Below are 9321 nucleotides of genomic sequence, written 5' to 3'. Positions count from 1 at the left end.
AAAAAGTGAAAATTGACTGACTACCTCACAGTGTTGTTGTAACAATTAAGTAGTGTAATGCATGTAGAACTCCTGGCAAATTGACTAGCACAGAATGAGTCTTCAGATCATTTTAATCAATTATTCTTTATTAAGGCAATTTAATAGGAGAAAAGACTGAATGTTATTTCTTGTGCTTCACAGATGTATTCCAGATTAATATACATTTAAAAATATACAAAGCATAAACACAGACAAGTAGAATACCTTTGATTACACAGCTACAAAAATCTGACTACCTTGAAATACTATGTTAGGGTTAACAAACTTTCTCGTAAGGCCAAATAGTAAAAGTCTCAGGCTTTGTGAACTATATGATTTCTGCCACAACAACTAATCTCTGTCATCACAGCATAAAAGTAGCCACAGACAACACATACACAAATGAGCATAGCTATGTCCCAATAAAACATTATTTACTAAAACAGATAATGGGCTAGATTTGCCAATTATTGTAGTATAGAGATACACTGTCTCTCACAAGATAATTCTACCATAGGTAATAATTTTATATTTGCATATTTGCTCAATGATACCAAAACTTAAATGAACAGAAATGTTTAAAAGGTAATGTTTAAGAAACTTGAATGTATATTTCATTCTTTAAAGGCATTTGAGTATAGTACATGAAATTCATAACCTCAATTGTGAATTAGCTATTTACCAATGACAAGGTTTAAGTTCTTCAGTGGCCATGAGTAAGTTAAGTTTGTCATCACTTTTTGCTCTGGTGTAGTATTTTCCAAATAGTAAATGCTCAATTCACATATACATTAAAGTAAATACTAAGAAAACCCTCACATGTAACTAGACACAATTCTGCTCATGTATCTTTGAAATCAACTGGAGACATTATCAATTAATACAAAGTTCCTGGGCTTTATCCAAACAAGCTTACCTCTCTGCTCCAGATGCTCATCTTGCTGGCTGTGTGTCTCCAGGTAAGTTCTGTAATGGAGGAGAAATAATAATATTTGTCCTAAAGCAATGGTTGTCAGCCAGAGTGCAGTTTTGCCCCCATGGCACATTTGCAATATCTGAAGATATTTTTGATATATATATTTTTTTGAGATAGAGTCTTGCCCTATTGCCCAGGCTGCAATGCAAGTGTGCAGTCTCAGCTCACTGCAACCTCTGCCTCCCGGGCTCAAGAGATCCTCCCACCTCAGCCTCCCAAGTAACTGGGATGACAGGTGTGCACCACCACGCCCAGCTAATTCTTGTATTTCTTGTGGAGATGGGCTTTTGTCATTTTGCCCAGGCTGGTCTCCAACTCCTAGGCTCAAGTCATCCTCCTGCCTCAGCCTCCCAAAGTGCTGGGATTACAGGTGTGAGCCCCTGCACTCTGTCTTATTTTCACCATTTGGGATGAGAGACGGTACTGGTTTCTAATGAGTAGCGGCCAGAGATTGTGCTCAATATCTTACAATACCCAGGACAGTCCCTACCCTGAAATAATTATCCAGCCCAAAATGTCAGTAGTTCCAAGTTGGGCAAACTCTGCTCTGAGGTTTTTGCGAGGATTAATTCACATAGTGCTCTAAAAGTTTAGCAGAATACTGAGCTCAATAAATCTTAACTGTTAATAAGACTGATTTCTATCGACTGGTAGAAAATATACCTTTTTGCAAATTTCGAGTGAACACAAACATGTAGAAAAATAAGTGAACTCTCTATTTTTTGTGCTAGATGCTTATGGAAGCATTTATTTAGATTAAATAATAAAATTACTACCTAGTCATGTATGTATTGACATCTAGAATCCATATGCTCTTTGTGAGCCTTGAAAGGTTTTGAATGATACTTGACTATTCTGTCATTGCCATGGTAAATGTTTTATCTTGTTGTTAATATCTGACTTACTTAAAATTCATGTGGGAAATTTGAAAGTTTTATTTCCTATCTTGAAAATCAATGACAACTTAATCAATGCTGCTAAAACAAGCCCCAGTTCTTATGTAGTAGAAAAGTAAACAAGCTGGAGAATTAAAAGTGACAGCATCTTCACATCAAGGACAGAGAGCATATTTCTATCTCGTTCTTCTATGTCTGCAGTGTGAAAGGTTCCATCTGTTTGCCTCTTTCCTCAGGGAATTGAAGCACCTTGAAAAGGATAAGGAAACTTCAACATTACAACAATGTTTCATATCATTAGGCTCAAATTAGGTAAATAACAGAATCCTAAGCTGAGGACACATCCCGGGTTTGCACTAATCGTAATTTGCAATCTCCATCCTTGTCATCAGAAACTTTTTGCCTAGCAACATCCCTGCTGCTGCTTCTGTTCCCACCCTCTGGGTACAACTGAAGGAGGAGGCAGTCAAAAGGAAAAACAGAAATATCTCCAAGATGGCACTTACAAAAAGCAACAACAATGACAAAGTATAAACACATACACACACCTCAAAGTTTATGTTCTTACTCAAATGCAAGCATCAACAATGGCCTGCTGTCAGCAAGTTAAAATGACTGGGGTTGTGTCAGTCTCCCGTTACATGAGGGTATGCAAACTCATGTTAATACATATCAGTTAGTACCAAATGAATGAATGAGTCAGGAGTGATGAGTGAAGTGTGAGGGAAATTGGACTGTTCCTGTGCCATCTAAAAGGGTAATGGATATTCAATTCTGCTTATTTTTTGTCACTGCATATGAGTGTGGAGTGGTTAAGTCTTCCAATTTTTTTCTAAGACAGGAATCTGGAAAGATTGACATAATTCCATCAAGGAATGAGATTGAAATAAACATACAAACAATTAAAAAGTAGTGTAAAATAGTACAACCACTCTGGAAAACTGGCATTTTCTAATGAAGTTAAATGTACACCTACCATAGACAATTCTACTTCTAGATATTTACCTTAGATAAATGGAAACATACGTCTATGAAAATGATTTATATAAAAAATTCACAGCAGCTGTTTCATAATAGCCCCAAACCGGAAACAACTACCACTTCTCTTCCAGTTGTTATTCAGATGGCATACTTCCCCATGCTTTGATTACTCTCCTTTGAATATGTTTCCTTTTGTCTGACTTCCATTTATAATATAAGATTTTCAGTGTTGTTAGACAGTACAGAGCACAGTGAAGCTGGTCTCGGATTTATATTACTTTCCATATTTTCACAGATGTAGTCAAAGAAAATACTAGGTATTTTGTTAGTTATGTGTTTTCATCGATTTATGTTTTTTGATAGATTCATATTGAACATAGTTACTTAAATGGTTCAAACACATATATCTGCCTCGGATTATCTGCCTTTTTAGTTCTATTCCTGTACAAAAACATTACTTGTTCTCTTATATTTTTGCTCAAATGGCATATTGCAATTCATTTTAATCTTGTTTGATTTGATTTATCCACTTCTGTAAGCTATTTAACTTTATTGAAATGCTCTCCGTTGTGAGAGACAGTTTTATTTGGAACAACAGCATTGTAACTATCTCCATCCTGATGGGCATATACTATATGCTAGGTGCATTTATGTTAGTTATCCCACATCATCCATATAATGGGTAGATGGCCTTTTCCAAATTATAGTTTTATAGATGAGGAAGTTGAGGTTTAGAATAGTTAAATCACTTGAATAAAGCTATACATCTGATAAATGGTGAAGCCAGAACTCTCTTCTGAGTCTAACAATTTCAAAATCCATATGCCTAATCATTTTGATTTTATTTATCTTTAATTTGAAAATAATTTCTTCTGATAATTCTATCCATTGCTAAAATTTAAGACTTGGGTCAAAGTTCTAATGCTTTAAGAACACTATTCTTGAGTAACACACACATTTCTCACTTAGCTTAAATAAGATAACAACCAACTAAATTTACAAAAATGCATCTCACCCACCCTGTTTCTAAAACTTAGTCCAAAAAGACATAAGTAAAGACTTGAATGAACACACTTGGACTTCAGCATAACTATCATGTTTATTCATCTTTCCCAATCTTGTTGTAGTCAACTCATGTGTGTTTAGCCTAAGACACTTCTCTTGCCTGCACACACTGTCTTATTTCTGAAATCAGACTGCTTCTAAAAATTGATGTATATATTTCTAAGAGTGATGTCCCACTGAGGAGCTAGGGTAACCTGTCGTGAATCTTTTGAATGCTAAAGGTTATGTTCCAGTGTATAGTTATCAATATTCTTCTTTGAAAATGAGAGCCACCTTTTTCTTCTCAACTTTCTTGTGCCTCTCCTATTGGTCCTTTATTCTATTTGATTAATTCAATATCAAGTTTTCAATCTCATTGGCAAGTTTTCTCACTTTGGAACTTAGACACCCAAAGCCTGGCCATAAAGCCATTTATTCAGGGCAGAATGGTTCTCCCCAACCACTTTACCTGCATGGTGCCTCAACCACTTCTCTCAAGTGTTTGTTCCACTCTTGAGATGCTACGCTTTTGGGGGGATAAAAAAATGTAGCTTGTTAACCTCAAGCACTTTTTTGTTTTCTTCTTGTAAATGTAAAAACCTTGAAGGATCTTTTGTGTGTCCTTGTGTCCTTATAAACATCAGGTCTTTGAATTTCAGCTCTCCTGAATTTGTTCTTACCTCAAAACTTCTATTTGTCTTTGTTCTTTATATGCATGCTTTAAAAAATCTAAGGTTAATATAGATTTCCTTATTCAACAATTTTTAAGAAAAATAAAACCTAGCATTTTAGAGTATTTATGAATTAGAAATTCTAAGTGTCTTACAAACTTACCTAATCTAAACCTTCTAAAAATGGTAAACAGTTACCTCCATTTGACAGATACTGAAATTGAGACTCAGAGAGTTTAAGTGACATAGCCATAAAAATATAGAACTAATCCATTTAATTTTAAACCCCAGGCTCATAACTAACATTCTTGACAAAAGTCTCACCTTCTGTCAAGTCCTGTATTCTTTTCTTACCATCTTGCTTTCCATCATTCTTACCATTGCCACAGAACAATGCCTACTTTTTCTCTCAACATTTAAAATTATGTCTGAAGACTTTGAATTGTATCTTCCTGGGCCAGGTGCGGTGGCTCACACCTGTAATCTCAGCACTTTGGGAGGCCGAGGAAGGTGGATCACAAGGTCAGGAGATCGAGACCATCCTGGCTAACATGGTGAAATCCGGTCTCTACTAAAAAATACAAAAAATTAGCTGGGCATGGTGGCGGGTGCCTGTAGTCTCAGCTACTGAGGAGGCTGAGGCAGGAGAATGGCGTGAATCTGGGAGGCGGAACTTGCAGTGAGCCAAGATCACGCCACTACACTCCAGCCTGGGCGACAAAGCGAGACTCTGTCCTCTCCAAAAAAAAAAAAAAAAAAAAAACTTCCTTATTTATCCAGGTCATAAGGAACAATTCAATCTAACAGAATGATACTTAATAAATATTCTTATAGGAAAGCTTGTGTAAAATGTAGGATTTATACATACTTTTACCATTCCTCTACTGCATTGATCTGATTTATGTACTTTGGAATAAGTCAGACATATATTACAAAGAAATAGGATACAAGGTGGAATATTATCATTTACATAAGAGATACATGTTCAAATAAGAGTTGGCAGGAGGGAAGCATTCCCTCTTCACTCTGTAGCACATATCACAGTTTTCTACTAAAAGCCGTTACCTTCTTCCCTGTGGTAATAGGATTTTGCTGGATACCTGGTTAGACTACATTTCCCAGGCTCCCTTGCAGTTTTTTGGGGGCACTGAGGGGACTATGTAACAAAGTTTTTTCCAAGGGAATGTAAATAAAAATGAAGGAGCCTCCAAGCCACCTTTTAAAAATCAAATGAATCTCTTGAACATTCTCTTTTACCTTCTACTGTCTGGATTTGAATTAGAAGGGCCTGGTAGTACAGCAGAACCAGGAGGTGGTAGGCACCAGGGTCCTTGAATCAGTGTGGATGAGAGTTACCAGTAGACCACAAATACCAGCCTTGTATTGTAAATGATCAAGAGATAGCCTTCTGTTATGTTAAGCCACTGGTATTTGGAGAAGGGAGTCTGTAATGGCAGCTTCTCTTACTTTATAATATACTTTTCAAACATCTAACAAAATATATCTACCACCTTTCACAATTTTGCAATTGGAAAGGTTGGGGGAAAATGTATCCTGGGGCCTCAGGAAAAAAAAAAAGAAAAAAGGAAAGAAAAAAATTACAGATGGCTTAACACAATAATTCTGTAGAAGATATAGTCAATGAAAGCACACATGAAGGAGTAATCAAGAACTACATGAAGAAGTAGTTCTGCCTAAGAGAGTGTTTAAAAGATTCACAGGGGAGGAAACTTGAAGAATGAAGATATGTTTTCAGAGAAGTTGGAAAATAACGTAGGAAATGAGAACAGCATGAACAAAATTTAGAGATTAAAGAAGGAACACCGGCCACTTTATGGGAAATTTAGTTTGGCCGAAACACTTGACACAAAAGAAATGAGAATAGACCCCAGAAGGGGCTCAAGGATGGAAAGTAAAACTAGGCCAGATCTTGAAGCCTTTTGGATACCTTGTATAGTAGGCAGAATAATGACTTCCCTGAAGATGTAAGTATGATAGGCTACAAGGCAAAGGGAATTAGGGTTGCAGATGGAATTACAGTTGCTAATCAGCTGACCTGAAGACATTAAGATAAGGAGACGATTTTGGATTACCTCAGTGGGCTCAACATAATCACAAGGGTTTTTAAAAGGGTTAGAGAAAGATGTGACTATGAAAAACCAGAGAGATGGCAACAGGACAGGAGTTGGCCTGATAATGTTGGCTTTGAACACAGAGGAAGGGGCTACCAGCCAAGGCAAGCAGGTGGTCACTGAAAACTGGAAAAGGCCAGGTAATGGGTTCCTCCCAGAGCTCCTGAAGGTAATCCTACCCTACTAACATTTTGATCTTAGCTCAGTGAGATCCAAGTCAGACTTCTGAGCTGCAGAAAATAAATTTGTGTTCTTTAGGCCACTCGGTTTGTGGTTATTTATTGTAGCAGCAATAGGAAACTAATACTTCTTGCTCAACCTGACCTTGGAGAACAGATGAATATTGGGATCAGAATTGCCCCCAAGAGGGTCCACCTGGGAGCAGTGTGCAAAATGGGTTAATTGGGCAGGACCAGAAAAAGAAAATAGTCAGAGACCTATTTTACCAGATTAGGCCCCAATAAGATGTTGGAAGGCAACTAATGATGCAGAAATAAGGAAGCTGAGAGAAAAAATATGCTATGCAGTGAGAATAAGCTTGTTTTTGGATTCTGTGCTATCCAGAAATTTGCGGATGCAATGTATTGTTAAAGCAATGTATTGTGTGAACTTACACAGATACAGGAGAATAATTCCAGTTTGGCGATACATTTCAAGATATCATTAAAAATACTGAAAACAAAACCAAGGTTTCTTGCTCCTGTTCATGCTTCTGAAGCATTTGTAAATCTTGATGCTTTTCCCTTCACATACTATTTTATGCACAATGCAGATATAGCCTTACACTGCAAATGCAGGCCTGTGTAAAAGTGACATCTTGTGTTGCTCTGATGCATTGCATTTCTTGTTCTCCCTGTCACAATTCCTCTGTTCTGGAAATTATTTTGCTTTTATTTTGCTAAAGAGCAAAGAAAGACTAAACTAAAATTATTGCAACATAAAGCATATGACTCATGGTATTAAAAATTATATTGTTCTCTATCTTATTTATAAATTATGTGATAGTGACAGGTAAATCATTCCAATGACAGAATTTATATCTGCTCTTGTACTGGATTGTAAGCCTGAGAGAGAAGAGTTTGATTTTTTAAAATTAAATTTAGTAGTTGTTATGAAGATGTCTTAGAACAACAACAACAAAAAAATCCACTGGTTTGAAATGTCTGGAAACTAGCCTGTTTTCTATTTTCAGGAAATGTTACTTTTCGTGGCTGATGAGGTCCTTGTGGTTTCAAGTGTGAGTATATTATCCTATCTCTTGCTGTAAATTCACTTCACTGCTAAGTTTGAGGCTCAATGGCAATTGTATCAAAACTTGCCAATTCATTTTAGGCCACAGATAGGATACTCACACACTTGAGTAAATAAAAAAGTATGCAAAATTCTGGAACAATATCAATGTGATCAATAAAATTAACTATGAGGATGTCAAATGTTCCCTTCTCCCCCATGGTTAACAGGCTGGTATCAGAAATACTAGAGAGAGAAAATCTTTCCAGCAGGTTAGTAAGGATTAAGGTGACATGATGCAATCTAGAATAATGGGGAACAGAAAAGAATATATGGTTGAACACGAAAAAGAAAACTAAATGAAAGAAACAGCATGCCATATGACCACCACAGATAGAGAGGGAGAGAAAAGCCCAAAGCTTAAAGCTAAAAGAGAAAGGAAGGTCTGAAATCTCGAATAATAAAACTAGGGGACTGCTGGGAAGAAACACTCTGGAGAAGAAAGAAAAAGTGCCTAGATCAAAGATCGATGAGACAGAATCTTAAACGAAGAGGAATAAATGGTTGTCAAAGGCAGAGAAAACCACAGAAGCTAGAAGCTGGCTGTTGGAGAACGTGATTACAGATCCCATCCTTAGATGGGAATGAGACCGAAGGATATGAGGGAAGGATATAACTTCACTTGTATCATTAAACAGTAAATTGCCGCTGGTACAAACTCATCATTCCCTCAAAGTTTACAGCCCCCCCAAAATGAAGGAAAATAACAACTGTTAGCTGTGGTAAAGACAAAGTGGTTGGTCAAATCTGACACCTAGATTTGAAGCTTGGATTTCACTTGTTTTTTGATCTTTGCAAGTTCCCTAACTATTCATCTTGTTTCCTCATCTGTAAAGTGAAGACAGCTGCCCCTTTTTCCTAACGTTATTGTGAGGGAGAAGTGAGATGAGAAACTCTCCTTGTGCGTAGTGGCCAGTAATCAGTAGATACTAAAACTTCATTAATGATTGGTTGGGAGATTGGCTTTAGCTCTTTCTTGCCTAAGTAAATCATAATGACATACACACACGCGCGATCAATAAGAGAAATAGATTTCTAAAATTGTTTTTGTATTAAATGTGGAGATGGGGAAGACGATTACTCCCCTTTCTTGGCCAAAAAGAATAGTCAAGGACAACAGAGAAGTTTGGGGGCAGGCCACTTGTCAAAGGTAGAAATTTTAATCTCTTTGCATATTGTTTCCCACATTAGCATATAGAGGTTGTGGTGGGAATAATGTTATACAGTTGATCTTTGAATAATGCAGGGTTTAGGGGTGCTGACCTCCATGCATTTGAAAAATATATATATAAATTTTAACTCCACCAAAA

General features: G+C 36.7%; 1 long non-coding RNA gene across 1 annotated transcript in view; it reads left to right on the top strand.

Annotated features, from left to right (window-relative positions):
* Positions 1-2349: 2349 nt before the first annotated feature.
* Positions 2350-9321, top strand: part of LOC108540032 (uncharacterized) — a 71510-nt gene continuing 64538 nt past the window's right edge. The window contains exon 1 of the long non-coding RNA XR_001888560.1: positions 2350-2540. This is a non-coding gene — a long non-coding RNA (uncharacterized LOC108540032). The remainder of the gene's footprint in view (positions 2541-9321) is intronic.

The sequence above is a fragment of the Rhinopithecus bieti genome, unplaced genomic scaffold (genome assembly GCF_001698545.2).
Source record: "Rhinopithecus bieti isolate Rb0 unplaced genomic scaffold, ASM169854v2 scaffold_15850, whole genome shotgun sequence".
NCBI classification, from domain to species: Eukaryota; Metazoa; Chordata; class Mammalia; order Primates; family Cercopithecidae; genus Rhinopithecus; species Rhinopithecus bieti.
This window is presented reverse-complemented; position numbering and strand designations above follow the sequence as displayed.